This window comes from Equus asinus, chromosome 10, assembly GCF_041296235.1.
Source record: "Equus asinus isolate D_3611 breed Donkey chromosome 10, EquAss-T2T_v2, whole genome shotgun sequence".
Taxonomy (NCBI): domain Eukaryota; kingdom Metazoa; phylum Chordata; class Mammalia; order Perissodactyla; family Equidae; genus Equus; species Equus asinus.
Window position 1 is genome coordinate 94,276,995 of NC_091799.1, and position 27,876 is coordinate 94,304,870.

Here is a 27,876-nt window from a genome sequence, read left to right on the forward strand (position 1 = left end):
TAAGGAGTAGCTGAGGCCCTGACATTTCTTTGCATTTATCACTTGTTAAAAGACAGTTCAGATTCTCTCTGTGGAGGCAAAAGGAATCATAATTAAGAAGAAAGGGGCAGAAACACGGAAGCTCAGATTTAAATTCCAGATGACAAGAGAGACATCATAGGCCCAAAGAACATGGGAACCAGTTGGATTATTTCAAGGTCAGAATCATCCACGAAGATATTCTTAGGTGGTAATCAACACTTGCACTCAATGTGGCAGAAAAACTGAGCACTTTCTTTTCATTTACTTTCACCAGAGCTCAAAACCACAGAGATGGAATTGAAAAGTAGAATAAAGTAAAATGAGGGAGGACAGAAAAAATTCAAACACACAGAAAATTGTCATTACTATAACAAGGCACTTAATTAGTACTGAGGAGTACGATTCCATGGTATCTTCTTGGTCCTATGCAAAAATACTTTTTTCTAATTTGCTTTTTAGACAGAAATCTAAGGTGAGTACAAAGAAGATATGCCCTCTCCTGTCAATGAGCTGTCTCTAAAGTCAACCCACCCATATATCTGTGCCACCGTAATATGCTCTTACCTTTCATGTAGGAGCAGACTATGATGGTAAAATCATAGTGCCAATTATACCCTGTAGAATCTAAAAGGGTCATTTAATTTTAAATTTAAACTAATGGAATAAAAATTAAAATTCAGTTCCCCGGTTATACTAGTCACATTGCGAGAGCTCAGTAGCCACAGGTAGCTCATGGCTCCTGCATTGGGCAGCACAGAATCGAACATTTCCACATCACAGAAAGTTCTATGGGACACCGGATGGTGTTTATGCAATGACATAAATCTCACATCATCTCTATCCGCAGTCTCTCACATGTCCCATGTTTTTCACTCCAAAAATCTCCTTGTCCAAAATCTCATTCTGATCTAATGTTGATTTGCTATCTTTAATCTCTGCCATATTAATCATAAAATAAGGAGTTTAGATAAGATGTGGATTTAATTGCACTTGTCTCAACACCATTATTTTATAAATGAGGAAATGGCTGACTGATGTAGTAAAATGTACCCATTCATTCAATAAATATTAGTTAGTGCCTATACATTCTAGACACTGAGGACAGACCAAACCCTGCCCCTAATGGAGCTTAAAATCCAGTGCAAAGGACAGACAATAAAAAGTAAACCAAAAACTGCATAAGGCTATGACGGAAAATAATGCAGGACAAGGGACAGAGGGAGGGGATGGGGGAAAAAAGCAGGAAAGTGGAGACAGTAGCTGTAGCTCCTCCACAGAGAGAGCCCAGAGAGAGCTTCTCTGCAAAGGTGATGGGTGAAACAAGCCCTGAAAATGTGAAAGAACAAGCCATGTGGAGGTCTGGGTCAAGAGCACTCCGAAGACAGGAAACAGCAAGCATAAAGTCCACTGAGTTGGAATAAGCTTGATGTATCCAAGAAGAATAAATAAGGGTAGAGTTGCTAGAGAAAAGTGAGCAAGAGGAGAGTGAGGTGACATCTGAGAAATAGCCAAGGACCACATCCTATAAGGTCACGTATTAGTTATCCATTGTTATGTAACAAATTACCCCAAGACTCAATAGATTGAAACAATATTTATTATTATCTCCCAGTTGCTGTAGGTCATAAATCTGGATGTAGTTGGACTGGATCCTCTACTTCAGAGTCTCTCATAGGCGGCAGTCAAGGTGTTGGCCAGAGCTGGGGTCATCTGAAGTCTCAACTCAAGAAGGATCCACTTCCAAGTTCATTCATATGGTTGTTGCCAAGATTCAGTTTCTTGTGGGCTGTTGAGCTGGGCTTCAGCTTCTCAGCAGTTGATGGCCAAAGGCTACCCTTCATTCCTTGTCTTGTGGGTCTCTCCAGCATGGCAGCTTGCTTCATCAAAGTGAGCAAACCAAGAAGTAAAGAGTCTGCTAGTAAGATGGAAGTCATAGTCTTTTGTATTCTAATCTTAGAGGTCAGGTCCCATCGCTTTATTTTATTCTATTCGTCAGAGCAAATGACTGGGTCTAGCCTACATACTAGGGGAGGAAATTGCTTAACAGCATGAATACTAGGAGGCAGGGATCATTGAGAGACATTTTAGAAGTCTACCTAACAGAGGTCTCATGAATCAAAGAAAGGAGTTGGAATTTTACCTTAAGAGTGATTGGGAGGTATTGAGGAGTTTCAGTCAGGAAACTGTTACGATCTGATCTTCAATTCAGGACCTGGCTATTATTTGAAGTGATGCAGCAGGCCAACTGTGGAAACAGGCAGAAAATAAGAAGCTATTGTAATTACTCATGTGAAAAGTAATAGAGCTAAGAAGATAGACGCTGTCAAATCTGATATCTGTTTTAAAGATAGAGCCTACAATAATTGCTGATAGCTTGGTGAGAGAAAGAGACAGGGACCCTAACAATAAAGCCTGAAATGGATGGACCACTACCCACAGAAAGATTTCCCTGGAAAATCTTCCAAGAAACAGATGTCATTTTTCCTTGCACTTTCTTTATTCTTTCTTCTTCCATCTGCTTTAACAACTCTCTCATGATCTTCATAAGTGACTTCATAGTGTTGATGCCTAGAAAAATCTAGAATGTCCACACTTTTAATATACCACAACATAAAGTCACAGTGCTCAGAGCTGTGGGGAAGCTGGAGTGTAAAAACTAGTTGTCATTATTTATTACTAAAAATGTGACACTGCCTTTTTAAGTTTGTGCCCCAGTTTCTCTTATTCACCAGTAGATTTAACATGCCCTCATTATTCCTATTTTCACGTAAAAATGGAAATATTTTTATTCTCTTAAGCAAAAAAAGTTGCTAATAAAAAGAGAAAAGGAATTCATTTCTCAAAAACATTAGGGGGCTGACTGTATATTTTTAATGTTTTGATTTCAGTAATAAATTGCTGTACTCTGAAATCACAGCATGGTTATTAGCTATCCCTGGGAGAATCTGACTTATGGCACCCATCTCCCTTAAACTCCTGAGAATCCAACATATTAAACAGGGTAAGCCACATATTTTATAGGCCTCCTTGATTCACTTAATATATTGTCTTGGGCTAACTCTATGTGTAACCAAATGCCAAACAAACCAACCTCAACTAGGTCATAGTTAATAGTGAACAATACATTTTTTCTCTTCTGGTTGTAATCATTAACCCAGATTGCTTTATGACTAAAGTAACTGATACCATCTTTGCCCTCAGCAAAACGATAAAATTTCTCTTTGGAATGTATTTACTTCACTTCGTGCCCCTTTATCTCTCCCACCTACTTGCTGTACACAAGGTTCTATCTTGGGTGTGTGTTTCTCCTTGGGAATAGTATCCCCCAAGGACAGTTAAGATCCACAGGAAGAAATATCCCATAGAGCCTGAGTTTCTCCCATCACTCATCCTTGATATTAGCAGATGGGTAACCCTTACAGTTAACTAAAAGCATGACACCCTCCATTTTATAGGAAACGTGTGCACTCCTTCAATCTCTGTGACAATTCTTATGTGTATTCTACCAAAAGTCAAATTTAGCCCAATAACAAAATAACACATTTTTCCTGACTTTCATATTACATCCCTTCAGGAAAAAAGAATAGTTAGACTGCTTCTTCTAATGATTTCCCATGGTTTCAAGATGTCTGCTTTTTTCCTGGGTTGGGGGGTACAGAGAGAGAGAGAGAGAGAAAGAGAAAGGAAGACAAGGGAGGAGGAGAAGGCAAGGAGAAAGAGAGGCAGAAATGGAGAATATGAAAGAACAAGATTGGAACACTGAAGTTGAAAGAGGACCACTAACTCCAGATTTAGTCTTAAAGAGCCATGTGAGACTTGCCTATTCAGCTGAAAATTTGCCAGCTCTGGAACTATATACATATATATTTGATCTCAGGATACAGTTATGAACAAGTTGCTCAAGCAAAAAGAGATTGGGTGAGGTACCTAAAGGCACAGAGTTAGGAAAAAACATCTAAACAATAACACAGGCCTCTTGACTGCCAGACTTAGGCTTCCAAGGCGCTCACAGAGACCTAAAACTATTGCAGAGGCGCCAGCTCAAAGACAACTGCCTGAATTCATATCAGAGGCAGGAAGGGCTCCTCAAACTATATGCATCCTTCTTTTTAAATCAATTTCTTCAAAAAGTAGAAATAATTCCTGTAATTTTCACTGTCAGTGTCAATGGTGAGCAACTTGAAGCTTCCTTTAAGGAATACATACAATGTCAGGCGTGCAGAACACAAAGACGAATAAGACACCCTTTGTGATTCAATTCTATTTTCCATGTCTCATCAATAGACAACCCCCAAGAGACCAGCTTCTCTGCACTGGTTTTGGTTTCAATGTTCTCCAGTCCACCCTTCACACCAAGTCCGCTCCAAAATGCAATTTTTCTTTGCCCTACATTAAAACTCTTTTTTTTTTTTCCCATTTCCTACATTTCCATTTTCTCCTTCTGCCACTTTTCCACATGGATCTAAAGAACATCTTATGTTTTCTTACCTTACTCCACACCCTCCCACTGCCCTAATATTGCATAGTCTCTTCCTGCCATTCTACACAGGATCTTCATTTACAAAAATCCATTACAGTTCCAAGATTCAGGCCAAATCTCATCACTCAACTGACCTTCCTTCATACTTCCACTGACATTGAACATATGTCTACTTATCATTTCACAATTAGTGATTTATATGTCTATCTCTTCCACTATACCATAAACCCCTCAAGGGAAGGAGCGGTCCCTAATTCATCTCCAATGCCTAGACTCACTGTCCAGTACTTTGTAGATACTGAATAAATTTTTTTAAATGAAAAAATGCACCGTGTTGGTTAATGATAATGTAGCTAATATTTATTGAGTACTTTCAGGACCATAGGTACCATTATGAGCGCTCTTCGTGATTTAATTAATCTAATCCTCATATTAAGCTTATGAAGTAGTAGCTATTAATACCCCATATTGCAGACAAGAAACCTGAAGAGCAGACTTAGATAAATTGCCCAAGTTCACAAAGCTAGAAAATGGATAAGGGGTGATTTGAACCCAGGCATTCTTAACCACTGGGCAATATACTAGCTGTGGATTAGGAGTACGTAAACTTTTTCTTGAAGGGCCACATAGTAAATAGTTTTGACTGTGAACCAAACATAACTGTTGAACGTCGCTGTTGTAGCAGGAAAGAAGCTATGGACAACATTTAAATGAATGAGTGTGGCTGTGTTCCAATAAAACTTCATTAACAAAGATGGACAATGACCTGATTTGGCCCAAGGCATGTGGTTTCCTGACCCTTACTATAGACTCTGCCCTATGCATCCCAGTATTGCAGTCAAGCAGATAAGATTTAGAAAGCACATTCAAGTATTTGAGTACTAAAAATAGACCCACTAGGTCAATTTTGGAAAAGTAAGATACATCCATTCTCAGCAGCAGAGGGAAAATAGCTGCAAATGCTTACTGTGACAACTGAAGATTGACAGTGGTTGCAGTGGGCTGTTGATACGGCTGTTTGGTCTTATTTCCTGGGGAGTTAAACTCATCTGTTAGAGTTGCCAAGACTTTCCTAGACTTCATAATATGGTTGCAATGACTGCTGATACTGCTTTTAGCAAACCAAACCCCATTTCTTCCATCAATACCACACTAAAGACCTTTCCTGCAGTTTCATCTTGGGCTTAGGGCTTGGTGTGGCTAAGGAGAGGGCTCCAGAACTACTGTGCTGCTCAGCATTTGATGCCTACATGCCTAGGAGATAAATTAGGATGGATGTCAAGAAAACGTCGCAGTCTATTTCCTATCCATTCAGTAATCGCTTCTCTCAGAGATATCACGAGCCATGCCACATGCAAGCCTACAGGCCAGGTCAGCTGGGGGTTGAAGCCCACCTGTCACAAAGCAAAATAAATGTAAAGATATATATAACAGCAGCATTGTAAAGAGTCTCTGTTTGTTTGGTTCTGGAAGGGGAGTGGCTGCTGGTGGTATCCCTACCAAATTTTCAGATTCCTGAGAAAAAGAAATCAACCCTGATATATCTTTGTAACCCATGCATTGTACCAACCCCATCATTAGTGCTCTTTGCGTAGTGTTTGAATGAATCTGCCTTCTGTCTTGCTTCTGGAGCTGTGCTGACTGTTGACATTGGCTCACTCGCACTACTCTCAGTTCTACTCCCACAGACTCTGGGCAGCTGAAGCCCCTGATGTTTTATTCGATGCCAAGTCCCTGCCTGTGCTCTGTGGGACCCAATGGATTTCCTTTAAGCAGCTACCACTGTATTTAAAAATTTCTAAATTAATCACCTAGCTGCCTCTCCGCATTTATAGATTTAGTTCCGAAACTGATGGGAGCAACCTACAGCACACTTTGTTCCTCCTCATATTGTCCCAATCTCCTTGATCACCCAACCTTGCTATTTGCCTATCATTTACTTTCTTGTTCTTCTAATTTGACATAAAATCCTTTCTCTCTGGACTCAGCCTTTTCACTTACTTTTCTGACTTGGCTTTTGTCTTTTCTTCTGGGTTTGGGACTTTCATAATCCTTTTGACAGCCATGCTCTCTCATCTCTACCTACGTCCTCCCCTCCCAACAGGCGTCCCTAGGACCAGTTTGCCTTCATCAGTTCTGGACATGAAAAAGGAACCTGTGCACACCTTCTGCATCATCCTCCATAGCTTCTTATCTTTTAGGCATGGTTCAATCTCTTGCAAGCCACGTTCCACTCCATCTTGACATTTTTTTGTGCTTTCCAACCCTCTGTGTGAATAGAGAACTCTTAATGGGGCTTTTTTTAAAAAAAAAATCAGACTTGTTATTTCCCGTCCAAATTCTGACCAAGAAAATAATAGCCAAATAGCCCACTTCATTGAATATTTAAGAAAACCATTGGCTCGATTTGAGCAATTAAGAATAAAGAAATATCTCACTATTTTCTGTCAGTCACTTTTTGCCTATAGGAGAAAGAAAAAAACAGTAACATATTTGCATTCTTCACATGTTTTTCTGTGAAGAATACAGATGAAATGGGTTTAATGGCCCATTACATGAAGATTTTGTTTAGTTACTTGCTTGTACACTACGAAAGAGCTCCAAGAAGTCCAAATTTTATACTTACTGTTAGAAGCATAAAATTACCCAAATATGGAGTCTTTCCAGATATTATTTTATTTATTTGCTTTATTTTTTATTTGTTGTACCATCCAAAACAGATGTGAATATATTTGTTCTCAGTGAATTTTTAAATCACTCAAGGAAATATCAAATATTGTGTTTCTTCATGCATTGTTCAAAGGCTGCTCTGGTGGTTTGAAAGAGACAAAAGACATCTCCTAGTGAACACTGCTGTTCCTCTAGGGGAAAGCTCTACCCATCTAAGAGCTATTTTAAGATGTTGAAGATGCATTACCACAGGCTGCAATTACTCTGTGAATCCCAATTTGAATTGAAGTATCATCTCTCAAGGGTGTAATCCTAGGGTCACATTTCCTTTTCTAGGCAAAGTAAACCATCTCTTTGACTATTAAGGGCACTGCAGGCAATCTCAGACAATCAAAGTTCCTCTTCATCTTTAAGTAAATAAAATTATCTTTAAAAAACAGGCAATTTGAAATTCACAAAACAGTAACCTAAAGTGATAACAAGAACAAATCAGCCACAAATAATCGCTAATTATGGTCAAATGTTAAATAAAGATCGCATTTACTAATGGACAGCTTTACACATCATATCTATGTAGTACTGAAATAAATAGGATAGGAATACATCTACGATGTCTAAAATTTCGAATGGGCTTTTATAAACCAATAGGATCATGTCTTCATGCAACAATTATTTAATGTATTTATCTTCTTCCAAAATTAATGTCCCAAATGCCTTAATGCCTTTTTCAATCAAGAGGACAGAAGCTTAAGACTTGAAGTGCCCTCCCACAGTCTTCATTCCCTTCGAAAGAGACCACAGGAGACCCTGACCCTGCACGTAGTCTGTCCAACCACATTATGTTCATAGGCTTGAGGGCATGTATATTAAGCACAATCTGGCATCTTGTTTTGATTTTTCTCCCAAATTAAATAACACACTTACAAGATACCAGAAAAATATCTACTCTATTTAAATTTCCTGCTTTGTTTCTTCTACCTCTTCAACTGTAACAAAAGTTAATCGCTGTTGTTAAAAGGAAAAACTAAACAATAGCCCTCAAAAATAAACTATGAAAAATTATCACCTTTATGATGATGATACAACTGACCTACATAGAGACAGATGTTTGACCTATGTTTTCTGATTGTAAAAATTTATTCATTTGGATCTTTTCATGTTCTCCTAGCCTCTTGTAACTAAGAGTTTACTTGAATGATACCATTGTTTTTTCCTATCCCACAGCCACTCCTTGAGATCAGGGGACCATCCTCTCTCTCCTGGGTTACTGCACCATTTTCTAACTGGCTTCCCAGGCCCTAGTCTTTCCCCCATCCCCCTAGTAATCCATTCTCTACACTTCAGTCATGATGAGAACTTCAAATTCTCTAACCAGTTTATTGAGCCTTTCGAGTTCTAGCCCTGACTCATGGCAGCCTCACCACTCCTTACTGTCTGCTTCATAATCCAGGTCCTAGAAATACTGCAATTCTTTTTGTTCCTAGAAGATGTCACATTCTCTTCCCCTGTATCTTTACCTCTCCTCATTTCTTGGTCAAACTCATACACCCTTGAAATCGGAGCATAATTTTCATTTCCTCCCTCATGCTTTTCTAGATCCTTCTTTTTCCACTTCAAGACCTGTACTCTAAGAAATATTGGAGATATAAATTTTTCTATCACAGTATTTATCTCATTTTATGTGATGGACTTAATACTCTCTTCTCCACATAAAGGCAGGGCCACAGCTACCTTGAATACCATTATATAACCAATATACAACTTAACATTTACAGAATGAATGACTGGTTGATTAGTTGAGTGGAAGGATGGATGGATAGATGGATGAATGGGTGAAGAGATTTTTTAAAACGTGTGGAGTTAGAATGGCCATCTGAGATAAGAGCGGAGACAGTGGAACTTGCAGTGTCCTGCTAGCATCAATACATCTTCAAAAACATTCCACTGATTTCAATCCACATTGACTTGACACAGGACATACTCAGGAGAAAAAAAAAATGTTTACAACTTCAATTATATAATCAAGTTTTAAAGTAGTGATTTAAAAATATTAATTTATGTGTTCATTCAGGTATGTGGTGGTCACTGGGCTAGTACCTCTGGACAATGAGATAAAATTCATTATTTCTTCCCCTAAAAAATTTACAGTCTAGGGATGTGCTATACAATGAACTTTTTAAAGAAAAAAAAAGTATTTTCTAAAGAAAAACAAATTAAGCCATAATAATTCTGCATTGTCTTTTAAAAACTATTTTTACACATCACTTTTTAGAAGGATCTAAAGAATTCTAAAAATGGTTTTGACTGAAAAAACCCGTGAATTTTTAAATTTAAATACAAAGATATTTCTGATTTGTCTAATGATCAATCTTATGAATTCTACAAAGATTAAATAAAGTATATCCATATGAGGAAAATAGCAAAATAAGTGTGGAGGGGACAGACTCGATATCTGGGAGCTAGGAAAAATGATCTGAGGGGGATTGGGAGCAGAATCTTACTTGAAGAAATGCTCTCCTGTGGTGTGTTGAGAAAAATATTCCATGATAGTGTCTGGAAGGTGATGAGCTCCATCATGTCCAAAATGGAAACCAGGACCGAGGGGACATAGCCCTGCCATTTTTGGATAATGGATGGATAGCGCTTTCCAATGGTGAAGGGGAAGTTGAGGTTACGCCAAATAACTCAAGAAATAGTTCTAGCATAGGGAGCTTTCAAGAGAGAATCCACACAAAGCCAGGCTGCTGAGAAGAATCGTATGAGGAAAAGCAGACAATTTCAACAGTGCTTAATGGGTGTCACAGAAATGTGGTTGTAGCAGAAATAGGATAGACTATTTGAAGTGCTGTACTTGAATACCTTCATCTAGTCTGAACAATAATCGTGCATTTGTGATCAACAATACTAAAGGAATAATGAAGGAGAGCCTGTGAATTTTATCTTCCTCATGATCTGCTGCAAAGCAGAACACAGTCAGAGAGAAAGAGGAGGAACTTGAATTCTACTGATGATCTCGGCTCATTCTCCCTTTTCTTCTTCCTCGTCCCCTCATTCCATCCTTTCCAATTGTGCTCACACAGTCACTATGCAAATTTCTCTATTAGCTCTGCTTTATTCAGTGGTGTGCTGGAAAAGGTTTAACAATCTGCTCTTGTGGGGGAAAAAAATGCATGGATGTATATATGTATATAATTTTATTATAATTTTTACTGATGCAAAGGCGTGTTTAGTACACAACTTACAAAAACAATAAAATATACAATACTCTTTATTGTGAATATCACATAGCCAACTTATTCTCACAGAATACTTAGCCTGATTTTTGCTGAACTCTTGAATTCATAGCCAAACTATGGTTGCAATTCAACCATGATTTCATAAAATTAGACAATGAATAAATGCTTGATTATTTCCCAATTCAAAGAGATTCATATTGGTGACAAACTAATATAGTTCTGAAATAAATATTAGTTGGTATTTCCATGTATTTTAATGATTAAGACAAAAGGGGAAAAATAAAGATGTGACAACTTCACTGATTCATCAGTGATGTGAGGACTTCTTTGCCCAGGCAGATAATAGTTTTCAAATACTGGAAGACTATTTCCTCAATTTTTTGTGCTATTCATAATGTAATGGCTATAGATATGACATATATTTAAGTTTTATCTGCATTATTAAAATTTTCTCCATTACTTTCTTAAGTCTAGATAATCAACAAAGCAATACATCAAATCGTTATGGAGTGAGGTGAGGGAAGAAGCATTTGTCAATTTCTGTGGTGTAAATATTCCCATCATGACCAATTTCAAGCTCCAGTGTAATGTCACTGAGCACAGAGATGGGAAGATATGCTCAGTAGCACACCGTTATATGCTATTTTCACCAGACAGACCTAATAGACATAGAGAACCTCAAGAGCATAAATGATAGTAATATAATCAGTAAGTTATGAGTTTTGAGTATGTATTAACTTTATTTTTAATATAACCTATTTAATGGTTATTTTATATAATTTTATTTTTAATAAAGCCCATGTTTAGCAACAATGTGGCAAAGTTTCTGAAAATTTCACCTCTTGAGCCAGTATGAGCCACTCCAGCATGCCAGTGGATTACTCTTTCTAGATCAGTTATCCCCTCTCTTACTATTTGCCATGCTATGTAATGACTGTATACTTGTCTGTTTTCTCCTGAAGATTAGAGAATTGGGGATGGAATCTTTCTTCTCTGTGTCACCAGTCCTTGCAGTGCCTGGAACATTATAGAAGCTCAGTGGATACTTGTAATGAATACATGAAACACTGAACAATTGCCCCTTTCTAGCCTGGGATCTGGGGAAAATCCTGTTGCAAACATTTAGCAGTCTTTATTTTCTATTTTCATCTCATCACTGGCTCAGCTTAACAAAGGCCACTCTCTTGGTATTAACTCACATTAGAGGAAGCTCATAGAAATATTAATTAGGCACATTCTGTATATTGTTCACATTTGGTACTAACTTCAGAGTATTATATTAAAACTGAAAAGATCCCTGCACAAAGTGAGCTAGTGAAGTTTCTCACTCTTGTTATTCTTTGGACTCATCCACCCTTAGTAAATCCTTATAGTAGCTGCTGCAGCGGTCTCCCCAAACCCACCCTCTTCAGGACTGACCATTCATTCCTCCAGCTACAGAGGGCATTGGTAGCCAAAGGGTCTCAGCTGAGTCTCTCTCCAGGAATTGTCCTTGTCTGAACAAAGCTACCTAGCCCCAAATCACTCCTCTTCCCTGTGACAGCCTGAAAGATATGACTGATCGGGTCAGTGGCACATGGATCCAGCCCTCTTTGATTTGAGACAGCTCTGAAGGGCCATGCCAGTGCCACTGCTCTCTGGAGGATCTGCTGAGGCTGCCACTGCAACCACACTGACCTTGAACTTTTATCTCCGCCTAGTTCTGCTTCCCTAACTGCTCCATCAATTTATGCACACAAAACTCCACCTTAGGGTCTATTTCTTGGGGACCCCAACGTACTGCAGCCACTGATATTGTGTAATGCTTATCAATGCATAAATTTCAATACAACCTCATGCCAAAGGATGCATATTATGCGAAACATCAAAATCAAAAAACTGGTGCATAACATCAGTGACTAGAACAGATAATCAAGTGCAGACGTATTGACCATTGCCTTATAGGACAATCTCAGCTCTAAAACTGTGATTTTCAATGCATCCTTAGAGAAATAAAATATATATATTTGCTTAAATAATAGATTTTCTTATCACTCCTGATTCTGTTTTCCAAGATAGAAATCTTCCAGTGTGTTGTAAGAGGTTCACATGAAATAGAACATTCTAATCCAAATAACAGAGCCACACTGAGCATACTTAGTCATTTGTATTATCAATGCAGCTTCTGAAAGTTTGAGGTGAGTTTAAATTGGCCAAATAAGTGAGAACTAGCTTAGCTTCCATTAACAATCATTAAAGAGTGAAAATGACCTTAATTTCTAAAAAGAAGGGCATATTTAATGATCTCCTACTAGCTAACCCACGTCTCATACAATTACACATAGGCAGCTCCAGACACAGAAAATACAATTACCACTCTCAGGTGAAAAGCATTTCATGTTGCATGTTTCCTTCATTTAAATGGGTTTTTACTTCCAAGAGATAAAAAGACACAGCTAAAAAGCATTCTCTTAAAATTCTACCCTAATTAGCCATATTAGAATCCTAAAGGACCAAATGATATAAAGCAATTAAATCTGTTGTATTTACAAGCCACTTAACACACAGAAAAAGCAGAGGACAACTGACCTACAACCAAGTTATTATTTGCATGACTATGCAGATATTTCAGAGGTTTTGAACTCTTTAGGCATTAACTGATGACAATTAAACATGTAGATAAGTGTAGATTACTTAATTTATATTCACCACCATCAAAAATGGTTAAAGGAAATGCACCGAAATTTTTACAGATATGAGAAATTGCATTATGAGGCCAAATGTGAAATGTTAATATCCCAAAGTAAATTTGACACTCTGAGTAACTTAAAATAATGTTCTACTTATTTTTTGTCATTTTTGACACAAATTATAAAAATATGCTCTTTCAAATTATTTTTGACAGCTTTCACCTATGGTTTTCACATGTATCTGAATGATTTCTTTTTGTTTTTGTCCACAGAAACAATCTTATTAACCAAGTAAGTGAAGACCCAGTTCCTTTGCACCCCCAACCTCCTCAAAATGATGGAGTTGGCTACGAGAGGAACCTGAGGTGGAGACATCCTCTCACACAGAAGACTCAACATAGAAGAATAGAGGAAGGAAGAGGAGCTGCACAAATAGACAGTCAGAGGTAGGAAGGAAGGGGAGTGTTAGACCAGGATGGCAGCTGAAGAGAAAGAGGAGGAAGGAGAGGCTGAGGGATCTGTTGAAGATCCAGGAAGAACAAAGGGGACTGGGGCCAGGGAGCCAAAGGATGTGGGAAGTGTGGGGCCAGACCCAGAAGTGCAGTCTGTTCTGAGGCAGGTGGTCCCTTGGCTCCCCTTCCTCATCACCCCCTTGCCCCTGAGTTTCTCCCTCCCACTCCTCCACCCCAGGACCCCAGTGAAGAGGCTCCTTGCAGATGGGGCAGGTCTTCTGGGTCTGAGTGAGCTAGGGGTCCACACAGCGGCTGTGATAGGCATGAGCTGAGAGAAGTACCCACAGCTTGTCCCCATCCTCATATTTGCCCAGGTAGATGGCACAGACAGATGTCATACTGGTCTCCCTTCTGATAGTCATGTGTAGGAAGCTGTTTCAGTTGCTCTTTGGTCAATTGATTCTGCTGGAGCTGCTTCTGGGACCAGATACAATGAGCTAGCGCCATTGGTCCCATGGCCAAAATTAGCAGTCCCACAATCCCTGTAAAAAGGATGAGGCAACAGCCCAAGAGGAAGCTATTGTCTGGGACCAGAAGCACCTGAGCCCCCTTCTGGTAGACCAAAATGGCACGCAGGCGCTTGGTGCTCCTTTCCCTGATAAACACAGATGAGATGCAAATCTGCTGCTGAATTTCCTCCTGAGTCCACCCCATGCTCGGAAGTTCACGAGAATTCACACTGTATACCACAGCTGCATCATACCCAGGCTTCTGAGCCTATAGGACCTTGAGGGCAAAGTTGGAGTCGAATCTTCGAAACAGCGCAACAAAGACTGACCCGTTGACGGAGGCTGGGAGTGGTGGGGCAATGGGGCTGCTGGCATTGGCTGGGTGAGCCTCCACAAGGAAGCCCTGACGGCCCTCCTGTCTCAAGGCAGCCTCAAAGAGAGTTGGGAGGTCGGCAAAGTCCATGCAGGCACTGTGGTCCAAAACAGCTCCAAAGCGCCCTCAGTTAGGGGCCGCTCCCCACAGCCCAGGGGCTGCAACCACAGGAAGCGGGAAGGCCCCAGGTGCACGGCAGCTGGAGAGGAGAGGCTGAGGAGGTCGTGTCCTCGCAGCAGGAGCGGAAGCGGAGTTCTGTGCCCTCTCCGCCCCTCCTTCAGGGTCCCAGGGTACCAACCACCCCAGGTCCCACTTCCTAGCTACGTGCGGGTGCAGGGAAGAAATCTCCACTCCAACCCGTTTAGTGGAGCTGGATGTGAGACACTAAATGGATCCTTTTCTGGTATAGGGATAAAACGGGAAAGAGGACAGAGACAAGCACAGGTGACACAAAAACTTCCAGAAGGGTGCGGGAATTCAAGGAGGTGGGCTGTCCAGCGAGGTGAGCCATCTTCCTATCTCCTGGAAAAGCGTTACTGGTAAAGAAAGGCCGCTTTAAGCCCTGGACGCTGAAGATGAAGGACTTCCGATCATCTTCCGCGCCCTCTGGGCACCGCAGCAGCTGCAGTACCTTCAAGTCTCGCGAGAGTGCTCACCACGCTTCCCTCCAACCAGCTGAACTTGCACTGAATCTATCGCGAGAGCTCCAACTCTGGTTAACAGGGTTCACTCCATCTTGTGTCCAGGCAGGCCAAGCTGGGAAATTTCTAGCCGATTACTAATTTTAATGTAAGTTTCATGGCAGATGAATCTAAATTAAGAATGCACATCAGTATATATGAGTGTGAGTCCTTTGTGATCCTACCTTCCAAAAAGGTATCTGAAATCTGAGATAATTCACAAATAAATGCCACCATTATTTGTAAATAACCAAGGATCATCTATTTTCAAAGAATTTAACACTTTAATCATTTTATCCCTGTGATTCAGTACAATCAATACATTTCTATTTCCATTTCAAACAACATGGAGAGATGGTAAAATCTTGTTTCTTCATATGAACCAACTTAGGTTAGACGAAGTTAACTTGCCTAGTGTTTCGATGGTAAATTTTTCTAGACTGCTGTAGAGGCCTGGAGGTTTTGTTGTATAACTGGATCCACATGACCAAAGAAATAACCAGGATATAAAATTGTGGAAAACTGAGGTAGATTCTTCTTCTTGTGGGCCGTTTTATAACATGAAAAAGTATCCGTTGGTTCTTAGATTTTACATTTCCATACAGCTACCCTCTTTCTCTTTGTTACAGCTAAAGGTCAAAACCTAGATTAGCAAAGGAAATTATAGAGCACTTTAAATAAGACGTGCCTGATCTGCCAAGTCAGAAATGGAAAGGTTTTATTCTCAGCCCGCTGCCCCAGGTCGTCCCTCCAGACTTGGGTGGCCAGTGTCTCACATTACAGGATTTTCTTGCCATTTTGCCACTTTGGTTCCATTTGCCAAAATATTCTTCCAGACTTGTTTCTTCTCCACTTTCCTGCATTTTCCAATTTGAGAGTGTAACAGGTTATTAAATGCCACTCTTCCTGCTTCAACATAATCCCTCTGAAGTGAAACTCAAAACAATAAGCCCCAAGTACACCTAGTACTTGAGGACAGATGCTGGTCTAAACTATTCCTTCAGGATTTTCAGAGGTGTGGAGGAGTCCCAAATTGGTCCTGCCAGCCTAAAAAGAGTGAAAGACTGAGACAATTTCTTTAGAGTGAGTTGTCAATGAGCTATATTGACCCACACACCCCCACCCATGGGGAAGCAGAGGTGGTGCTTTCCCTTAACCTCAAGCCAAGGGAAATGACAGAGACTTGTGAAATTTGAAGCCCAGGGAAAAGGCTGGGGGATGCATTGGGTCACTGCATTTTCACACCCAGAGAAGTTTCTCAGAGTCCAAAGGTGGACCTTGCTATGGGACAGCCCTTAAAAAGTATCCTCCAGAGGGCTCTCCCTGAAAGGGCAAAGGGACACCAAAATGGAGGGGTGGATACTGGAACCTAAAGGCAGAGGAGGAGTCACAGGAAGCCAGTCCCAGAAAGACATCGTCCTCATCAGGTCAGTAGTTGAGAAGATTTAGGGGAAACCATTGCCAAGAAACCCACCAAAGCACCCTATAAGAGAAAAGGGATCAGTTTGGGATTTTTGCTGTGCCAGTAGGCACCCACACCAGACTGCTAGTGCACCAGCCACCTGTGGCTCTTCCTTGTCGAGACCAGGCTTAGAGAGGTCACGAACAGAAGCTAACCAGAGCAGGAGGGGAGCAAAGACAAGAGAAGCCAGCACTGCCCTCTTGGAAACCTTCAAAGCCTGATTTCAACCTGGCCTAGGGGAGGAGAGAATATTTAATGAGTCTTGAGTTTTATATTCTACCAGACTACACTAGAATTGTGCAATTATCAGACTAGACTGAATGCTTTTGTGCTTAAAGTGGTCAGAGATAGGGATGGGCCTGAAGGTTTTTTAGTCCTGGAGTTTATCAATTCGGAAATCTTCTTCAATTAAAAAGACAACTGTATTTTCAAAATCAAGAACAGGGCCTTGGAGGGGCCCATTCAAATGGAGGGCCCTGAAACAGTCTCCAAGTTCAGGAGAGTGAGGTGGTGTGTTCGAACTCTCTTGTCTATAGGACAGGGATTCTGTCCTAGAAATAAAGTTGGAGGAAAACTTTTTACCAAAACCTAATCACCTCATCAAGAGACTATAATATGACCAACTATTATTGGTATGTGTGTGTGTGTGTAATGGAGATAAAATATATTATGTAAAAAGTAAATATGTGTGTTATAACTATATATGTATGAATAGATAATTTTAAAATAATTCTCTCTTAAATCAAATACAAATTCATTAGCTTAACTTGTTAAGCTATCTTCATTTGGTGATTAGATATTCCAGATCAAATTCTCATCAGTTATCATGGATGACTGATAATTTTCTCAATCCAGAATGTTTAGCTTATAAAGACTCTCAAAACTATTTGCCTTTGCTTGCTGTTCTTCATATGAGTTGACGTATGTTTAAGGATCTCCACAACTTCAGAAGCCTCCTAACGCCATCTTTAACTTTCCCAAAGAACCCAAAGTTCTCCTCCCTTCTCCCCTATTCTGTGTAGTAATGGTCTTCCCAGAAAACCTTAAACAAAAGAAAATGTTGAATGTAGAACAATAGGGCCCCTTGATATGGTATCTGGGATCCAGCACAAGCCTTCAGATCCATATTGTGTCCTTCCAGTGGAGGAAAACAATCAGTCAATTCAGCAGTGGAAAAGAGTGAAGTTGTTGATGGGCATTGTGTTATCTAAACAATTGGTGATTATATAGATTTTTCTCAATTTTCAACTCATTGTCCAAGCTGCAGGCAGACACAAAATTATTTTATTGAAATATAATCATCAATCAGTCACTCCAGTTTGCAAATATAAATGATTTTTGAGTTAAAAAAGAATACATATTAATTGTGCAGTATTCCAACCTCCCGACTGCCCGATGCTTTACCACTTCTCTTTATGGCTTTCCGTGGCCTAGTCATCACCCTTTCCTTCCCCACTTGATTCTTTTGGGTAAGATTCTTCATTTTCCAGCTTGTAAGGGATAATTTACATTTAGGTGGTGGAGCCGTTGGAGAGAAGGAGAAAAAGGAAATAGAAGAAGCTAAAGCAGCTTCCAGAATCCTGACCTTGTCATTCCAATGTTCCCAGCCAAGGCCTGTCCAGCTCCTATGCACTAGATCCCATCCCTTCGTGCCCCTCAAAGTCCTCGCTCTAGCAGTTCTCTCTCTCTCTTCAGAGTCATCATTTCCCCCTCTTTACTCCATCCATTCTGTTAGCCTATGAACATTTCTCTCAGGATTAAATAAATATGAATGAATAAATGAATAGATAGATGATAGATTAGATAGACACATGGAGAAATAGAGAGATAAATTGATAGAGAGAGAGAGAGAAAACAAAAAGTCTCTTTTGACTCTCCTTTCCTTTCTAGCTGTTTCTCTCTTTCTCTTCTTCCCTTTATAGAAAAACTCCTTGCAAAGGGCCTTCTACAACTCACTTTCTTCAATTTTGCCCTTTCTAGTAAACTTTCTCCAGTCATGATTTGTCTCCATCACTCCACTGAAACTGCTCTTCTCAAGGTCACTTATGGTCTCCATACCGCTAGACCCAATGACTATTTTTCACTCCTCGTCAGACTTGACCTATGGGAAGCATTAGCCCAGCTAATCACACCGTTTCCTGGAAACACTTTCATCCCTCGGCCTCCTGATCTGTACCTTCACCTTCTTTTCTCCCTGTCTCTCTGACTGATCTTTCTTGTCTCCTTTGCATTCCTCTTCCTCACCCCATGTCTAAATGTTGGATGCCCAAAGCTCAGCCTTTGTATCTATTCCCTGTGCTATTTGCATTCACTCCCTCAGGGATTTCAGCCAGTCCCATGGCACCTGTATTCTCCCAAATTAATAACTACTGCTCAGACTCAGGCTCCTGCTGCCACATATCACTCTCATTACCATCACCTGGTCCCAGACACTATTGTCTCTCTCCTTAATTATTGTAAAAGTCTCCTGATTGAGTTTTTTGCATCCCCTCTTGCCTCCCTTTACTCTGCTACTTCTATTTTCAACTCAGAGCCTGTTAAAACATAAGTTAGTGTCACTCTTTTAATCAGAAATAGCCAATGGGCTCTATCTCATGCAGAATACAGGGAGAAGTATTTCAATTACATATAAAGTCACAGACATTCTATGACCCCTTCCCTCATGAACCTTCCCCTTCTGCTCTCTCCTTTAGCCACACAGGCCTCCTTTCCCATCCTTGAACAAGCCAGAATTACTCTACACACAGGTGTTTTGATGTTCCGTCAGCCTGGAACGCTCTTCCCTTGTATATTTGCATGACTTGCTTCTTCACTTCTCTGAAATTTTTATTAAAAATCCCCTTCTTAGTGAGAACTTCACTGGCCAACACCCTCTCCAACAGACCTTATAGACTTGTTACCAGTGCATTTGGTTCTTATCATTTACAACAGTCTGACATGTTACATATTTTACTTATTTTTCTTTTTTGTTGTCTATCCCTCCACTAGAATGAATGGCAAAGCGTCATGAAACTGAAACTGCTTTTCTGTTTTATCCACCAGTGTATCCTCACCATTCATGAGGTTATTGAACAAGTTGTGGATGTTCAACAAGTATCTGTTGCTATTTATTGGCTTCAGATTGGAATTGGAGATTGGGATGGAGATGGGAGTTTGTTTTGGGACTGGAGAGGGAGGGATGAGAAGAATGATTTCTGAGCAGCCACAGGATATGGGAAATATTGGTAGGGAGAAGAGCAGAGAAGAAGATTTTAAGATGCTAATGCAGTTTACAAATGAGTTCCCCTCTGTCATTTTTAATAATATCAATTTAATTTCTTTTAATTAATTTTTATAACTAGATTGTGTTTCTGTTAATGTGATCTATGCAGACAGTATACTTCTGAAGATCAGGTTTCCGAATTCAATAAAATCTAGTTTTAAAAGTTTACTTTTGTGTATTAAAAGTAGTTTTTAATCATTAAAAGAAATATAAAACTACCCTTGCTGCTAAGCTTAATTCTTTTTGACCTCTGTGCAACCTTAACTCAGATTTAAAATAGAAGCAAGAAACATCAACTTGTCCTAAAATCAACCATGAAATTTGTGACCTTTGTACCTTAAAAAGTTTGTTTTCTGTGTGTTTCTCAAAAGGGCGGCCTGATTTTATGTATCTTGTCTTTATGTATCTGTCTTCTTTCTACTTTTACCTCTGTCTCCCTTCTTCCATGGTCTGGGTGTTAACCATAATGCCTATGACATAGCACTGATTCCACAGATTGACTTCCCTCCATTTGTAAACTAAAGTTTAGAAGTCATCACAAAAAAACTTAGAATAGCATTTTTTACTATTATTAAGTTGGATTTAAAAGCTTGGCACTGAAACCTCCGAGGTTTGGAATATATAGGAATGTATTAGTTAGCTCAGGAATTTTGGAACCAATGTAAAATTCATTAAAATGGCATTATTCACAAGATGAAAGTGCATGGAAGGATTAAGTTAAAACATAGATTCACCTTTAGGAATAACCCATCATAGGGGAAAAACGTATTTCTCCACAGTCAAAAACTTACTCTAATCTGCAAAACCTAAGTAAATGTTACTTACTGTTATGAGGAACCATCCCCGGGGCTATGTACCGTTTCTCTAGTTTAAAATTTAAGTTCCTTAAATTCATGAAAGTTATAAACCTGAAATTCTAATACCAAAGCAGAAGCAAATCAGCTGATGTTTACAAATAATAACCAACTTAACAGGTTGCAACTCAAAGTAATTTGTTTTTCAGTAAAGAAAGAAGTGGAGATATAGAACATTGCAGATCACTTCTTAATAAATGGCATGATATTACTTCCTCTGTATAACATTATTCCCAACTCAGTCACTGTGCTTTAGAACTACCAAAAAAGAAAAATCCTTCTACTTCCTTCTTTGACTAGGAGTTGTCAGCGTAAACCTTCAGGCTCCTTTGTTCTGCTCTTTTTTTTTATGTTGTATCTCACGTATGGTTTCTAAAACAATAGTAGTTGATTGCCCATAATTTAGAGACAATGTGGCTTGTACACTCTAAGATCTTAAATCTTGAATTAACCTAGAAAAAAATGAATAGATACTCAACAAAATTCATGTATTCAGGTCATACGTCAAAAACCTCCTTGAAGGAACCAAATAGAATTCAAACCCAATAGGCTAAAATGTGTGCCCACGCCCCCACACGAATGTTCACCTTGCTTCATCTCAATCTAGAACTAGAAGATTTAAATGATAACAAGTTGGCTCCTAACTTGAATTTAAGAGCTCAAAGTCAATAAAATGGATAATAAATATGAGCAGAGACAATTTTCAGGAAGTAACAAGATGGATCCTAGAAGTGATGGTCTGCAAAGTTAAGCCTGAATGTCCAAGACAGCCCTGAGCCAAAATGAACAAGCTTTACCTAAAAAAGTTTGACTTGTGCATCTAACGAAAATGTCAAAACTAGTGAAAGGAGCTTAACTTTCCTACTCTGAATATGAGACAAAGTTTCTGTTAACCAGAAGTGTCAGTTACTCAGAAACCAAGAATCCTCTTTGTGGGAATAAGGTGGCTCTTTGTCTGCACATGCGCACATTCACATAAGTAGTAACTCTGCATGCAGACGTGCTGTTAAACGCTGTAGACTTACTCTGACTTTCATCCAATTGAAAAACTGTCTTCTGTTTTCAGGCAGGGCAATGTAGCTTCCTCTTGCCTGAATCTTGCCTAACTAGACTAGCCCAGTCATGTGCTCCATACTACTTTTTCATTAAAAAGCCCCCATGATGAGTGGTGTCAGGGGAAGCTGCTTCTTACCTGAGAAGGAGTTCATTCTCCTTGGACTCAGGAGGAGCTAGTCAGTATCCATTTTTGTCTCTTACATAGCAATTTCATTTTCTGCCACTCAAGTAGGCCATGTTTTCTATCACTTAGTGATTCCACTTTATATGGAGATGTAACCAGCATCAGCTGAATCTCTCAAAAGTGTGCTGAAAGAACATTTTAGTGTTTGGGGAGACTGCGGAGCCACAGAAAGCCCTAAGTGTGGGATAAACAGGTGTTTACAGTAGTAGGGTTGCTACTGGCAGAAACCTAAGCAGCTTAAGCAAAAATAGAAATATATGGATGCATGGAATTGATGGAACAGATAAAACAACAAAGCTGGAGTAGAACTGGGGTGTGGGTAGGAGTCCATGGGCTTGCACAGCATGGGGTTATACTTGTCCCTTATTTCTGCATCACTCTGTGTATTAGCCTCTTTCTCCCTTACTGCAAATTGGCTGTCTGCATGCAGCAAGACCACAGCCCCTGACAGCTCCTGAGTTCAGCTTCTTCCTGTCTACTTTCCAATACAAGTTTAAGTAATGGGCCTGTAATGCCAACCCTGAGTAAGAGAGATTGTTGTATCAATTTTGGCTGGACATGTCATGGACCATTGTTTGCCATCTCGCTTCACATTTTGGCGCATGCATGCAATACATTTTATGTGTTTGCCTTTATTTGATGGCTATGCTACTTAATACAAGAACAGGATCTATTCTTATAGATTGAATTTTACTCATGTTTTATGCCCTTTGGCCCTTTCAAGAAAAAAGCATAAAATTTCATGGAGTCAAATGTTTGATTGTAAGTTGGATGCTTTCAATTTGTTTTCCTTTACATATAGATAAATAAGTCACAGCTTATTATTCATCTTTCCATAATATTGTATTTTTTTATTTTTACATAATAGTATAAGTATTTATTTATTAATTTTTTTTTTGAGGAAGATTAGCCCTGAGCTAACATTTGCTGCCAATCCTTCTCTTTTTGCTGAGGAAGGCTGACCCTGAGCCAACATCCATGCCCATCTTCCTCTACTTTATATGTGGGACGCCTACCACAGCATGGCTTGCCAAGCGGTGCCATGTCCACACCCGGGATCCAAACTGGTGAACCCTGGGCCACTGAAGCGGAACGTGTGCACTTAACTGCTATGCCACAGGGCCAACTCCAAGATGTATTTATTTTTTAACTGAAGGGCTTATTTAGAGAATGTGAGATTACAGCATTGTGTAATGTTTCTTTTTCCTAATGTCATTATCAGTCATTAAAGGTAAATTTAATAGCAACTAAATTATGCATAAAATTAGTTTTTTCAGTTTATATTTTCAGTAGTGAAATAGACTGTGTACAATACCCATGACTTGGATATTTTCTCTTTTTTGGTGAATCTCAAGCTAAATTTAATAGGACCTTTTGGAGATGGGTGTTGAACTGACTTAGTTGTATTCTTGAACTTCTGTATTCCAATTAAGGTCTTCTGGTAACCACAGCCACAAGAAAAGTCATATTCATGTGATTTAAGTCAACAAACACTCTGAGGTCACTCTTCATGGCCTTCACCACTCCCAATTTCCTACTCTCTCCTCCCTGGTCTGACTTTGCAGAAAACCATCAAGTAGTCTACAAATCATTATATGCCCACCTCTATAATTTTAATTTCTAGGGAAAAAAGTAGTGCAGATTTATTACTGTTCTTAAGGGACTCATTTTTTATTAGTTTCTCTACTAATTTTTCTTAAATAAGAAATTAGACATGGGTAGAAAGAAAATGGACTAAAAGATCCAGGTTCTGTTTGGCATTAAGATTCTAAGAGATTCATTCATGTTGTATATACTTTTATAAGAAGATAATTCAATCAATTTCACAGATATTTCAATTGTGGTCTGAGAATTGAATATTGAACTCTTAAAAGGGTCAAGAAGCACTTGCAGACCACAAATGGAGTGGGCATCTTATCAGTGATCCTCGCTCTAGAGAGATGCATGGTTTCACTGCTGCAGAAAAAAGAAACCTGCTTGCCAAATGCAGGTGAAGATTGAATAATAGGCATCTTTTTTGAATGCATAGAATGTGTTTTCTCCTCAAATTCTATCTACCTTCCTCACACATAGATGCCTCTCCGTGATTCCCATGGGAACACAGATACACTTCACGAGAAGTAATTGAAATAAATCAACATTGATTTTTAAAAAGGATTTTGTAAAAGGTAACTCTCAGTTTTTTTCTGAAGATACTGATGAGCAAGAGCTGCTGGTCAATCAACCTTACTTGGCTGGTTCTCTCCACTTCCTCTGAGTTGAGTCAAGCCAACCCACATGAACTAGGCCCCTTTTGTGTGCCTAGAACTGGGAGAAATAACAGGAGGAGCCCCACTTTCAGGAAGAGAATCTGCAAGCTAAAAACAAAACCTTCATATGGCCGAAAGATCATTCTTATGAATTCATTATTCTATAATAAGGAGAATACACTTTAACATTATTCTGAAAGACAAAAATTATTTCTCAGACTTGTTGTTAAATTCTATTTTAATAAAACATTATTCTGAAAGATAAAAATTCTGCCGAAAAAATTGTTATGAAGTCAATTCATGAAAGTTCTTGAGAAATAATGATGACAACAGTGGCAACAGTGACTTAGAAGAAGATACAGTCCATTCCTGTTTTGAATACTTGTTTGAAATGCAAATTTTGTTCCACCACAATGATATGTTAGGGAAGAATTTGAATTTCGCAGTTGCTTATGGTTTCATCTGCGAGAAACACCAGGTGAATGCAGAAAATACAACTCAACTAAACTGAGCCAAGTAGGAATATACAAACATACAAACACTGGGCATCTACCAGCTACCTGAGTTCACTCATGTGCTAGGGACCACATGTGGTGTTACAACATTCTGATGACTCCAAAATAACTGACCTTCCACCACTTCACAATGACTCACAAACTGTACCAATTTTACAAGCAAATTCAGGTTAAAATGCCATGTTTATTATAGTATTAAAATTTTTCTTAACCCTTTAACATGTAAAAGATTGTGCTACCTGTTTTATTAGGTTTCTGTCTTTTCCTGTGTCAGTGACAAAGTTTTTGAGTATTATACCCCTAATCCCCATTTTCTCCAAAAACCCTGTCTTTAATAGTGTGATTTTTTCATCACAGAGTGATTTTTAAGAATACATATACCATGTTGTAGTAGATCTGACTGTACCTATACTTTTCAAATTTAAGGAAAGTTTATCAAAATAAACAACATCAAACAATCCAACAGCATACTAGAGTGCTGTGTAACATAAGGAAGTCCACTCCTGAAGCACATGGATGACCACTCGTTTATTTAGCTGAGAGATCTTGTTCTAAAATGAATATATTCAAACTAGATCCACAGCTTGAGCCCAGACACATATTACAGGAGGACTCTAACATACCATAAATGTCACTGTGTTGTCCCTTATCAAGGTAATTCCACCACCATCTCTTACTTTTCTAACAGACCTCCTTGAGAAACAATATGTACTATAAATATGAACATAGGAGCAGAAAGATGGACTGGAGAAAACAAAGGGCTTAAAATCATTTTAATGCCACTAAAATGGAATTAAATGATTTGATTCACATTTGCTTAATAATCAGAACAGAACTATTTTCAAATATCCCATTCTCGTATAGTTGCAAAATTCAGTTCCTGAAGTCACATAGTATGCAACATAGCACTGTCAAAGGGCTTATGCACCGGTGCAGCTTATATCATTGTAATTTTTTTCTTCTCTATCTTGGATAGAAGACAAAACCTTGTCAATAAACAACTATTTTATTTCTTCTCTGGCTAAGAGTTTAATAATGCCTTGGTTTTAATTTACAAGGCAGTCGTTAAATGTTATTGTAGGACAAAGGTTGAATTTGTTAACAAAATCTATCAGAAACCCGTGACACACCTCCTATTAAGAGTTTTTATTTTTGATTTTGTTTTGGGGGAGGGTATAGCATTTGCTAAATAAGTTAATTTTTGTCCTAATGCTGTCAGAATATGACACTAAAAATGGAAAAGAAAAATATGAGCATGGCTGCTAGTTAAGATTTTAGTTAAACCTTTATAATAAAAAGGTTTCCATGCTCCAGTTTTCTTCCTTTCTAGTAGAAAGAAGGATAGACTAAACAATAAGAAGCAAAGTGAAAATTTCACCTTCTCTGCTGGTTTCATCAATCAAGATAGGACTGGGTTTTCCAGAAAGAATTAACAAACCTGTTCCCTCTGCCTGGCCTTTTCTCCAAGCCTTAGGCACCCATGTCTTTAGTTTGCACTAGGTCTAGCTTACACCACCTTGGGCTGACCAGAGCAGACCCATCACTCATCTGCATTCATGCTTGTCCACGGCCCTGGATTTAAGCACTAATGTGTATTGAGGTAAGCTCTTTGCACCAGTAGGTGAGCACCGCACAACCATCTCAACTAAATCAACACAAGTGATCTTCTTCCTAAATTTTCCCACTCCAAAGTCAGGGTGGTTTCTTCTGTGACTAGAAACCTCTCCTCACTTGCAATTTCCTTCTTGAAGATCTTGTCACTACTAACCAAACTCTTCAATAATGCCACTGCACCCCCACCACAATGAATGACTGGGATTTGTCTCCTTATTTTCCACAAGCTATAATCAAGTATTCATTGATGAAGGTGGAAAAGAAGAAAATAGGATTATTTCTAAAAAGTCATCACATTTTACCAGGTCACATTAAGGGCCTAAACCTAAAGAATCTGATTGAGATCTGATGGAGTTCATTAACAAGTTTAAAGAAAGAATATGTTGCTCCAAAGTGGGCTAGGTGAGTTATGGAAGCTGTAAAAGGAGAGTCAGAAAGTACATGTGAGCATCAAACATTTTGAATAAGCAATGGACCTAGCCAGCAGACACAGAATACTGTAGTCCATTGTCAATACTATAGTCTTATTGTGGTGGTGGAAACAACAGGCTAATTTAGCTTATTGCTGAGAAACATTGCAGTTCATCAAACTAATGCTCTATGTTCTGATGCCTCACTGGCCAGTATTCTCATTGGAATTTGGCTTCCCTCACAGCCAACCTAAAGGGAGAGACATATTGGTGCTGAGGTCTTGGGTTCTCTGGTTCCCATGGCAGTTACAGCCATCACTACAAATGGGTAAATCTGCATTCTACATCCATATATCAGCCTCGAGCTCAGTTAATACAAACTGAGCCATGGAGATCGATGATTCTCAATTGCCTGACAAAATCAAGTTTCCAAGTCTATAAGTACAAGCACCTTAATAACTCTCTAATTTAATGCCTCCCTGACAGGTATCTAGGGGGAAAGAACTGCAGACAAAAAGTTGTTCAAATGAGTGAGTCATTTTTATTGAGATTTCTAAATTCCCAATCAGCTCATTTGTTGGGTCCATAGTCTACTGACACGCCTGACTTCCTACAGGAAAAGCCTTTTGAATTTTCTGCTGTGTAGACACCTACTCATTATCACTACCACCATCACCACGTTTGACTTCTCAATTACCAACATCTTCTGAAATCAAATATTAACTTTCCACATTCTTTAGTATAACAAAAATTTATTCCTACTTGAGAGTTTCCCCTCCAACAGAGTCAGTTCTCACTTTCTCACCTGATTCCAACTCCTCCTCTCTTCTAACAAAACTCGATGCAGGATAGCCATACAGAAATGAACACCTTTAAGACAAGATTCTCCAAGGTCTGCTGCCTACCTACCTGAAGCCCATTCTAGGCATGAAAATATTGACTCTACTAATCATAGTTTATACCCCATCAGGTGTCTTTACAAACAATATCCACAGAACATCAAGAATGTGGCAAATAATTTAGATGGGAAGATTGAACCCATACCCTATCATGAAAACAGTATTGAACTCATTAGGCATAATAATTGTGGTAATGGAATATAATGCCTACATATATCAGACTCAAGTTCCTACCAAGGAATTGGTGATTATTCTTGGCTTGTTATCACGGGTAACAGAAA

At 39.1% G+C, this 27,876-nt stretch overlaps 1 long non-coding RNA gene and 1 pseudogene across 1 annotated transcript in view; both read right to left on the bottom strand.

The window, feature by feature from the left end:
- Positions 1-1,632: 1,632 nt before the first annotated feature.
- The window catches only part of LOC106828671 (uncharacterized), a 158,437-nt gene continuing 132,193 nt past the window's right edge, over positions 1,633-27,876 (bottom strand). Inside the window, exons 3-4 of the long non-coding RNA XR_011506529.1 lie at positions 2,162-2,266; positions 1,633-1,898 (exon numbers count right to left, since the gene is read on the bottom strand). This is a non-coding gene — a long non-coding RNA (uncharacterized lncRNA). The remainder of the gene's footprint in view (positions 1,899-2,161; positions 2,267-27,876) is intronic.
- On the bottom strand, positions 13,167-14,996 carry LOC106828667 (E3 ubiquitin-protein ligase RNF167 pseudogene; annotated as a pseudogene).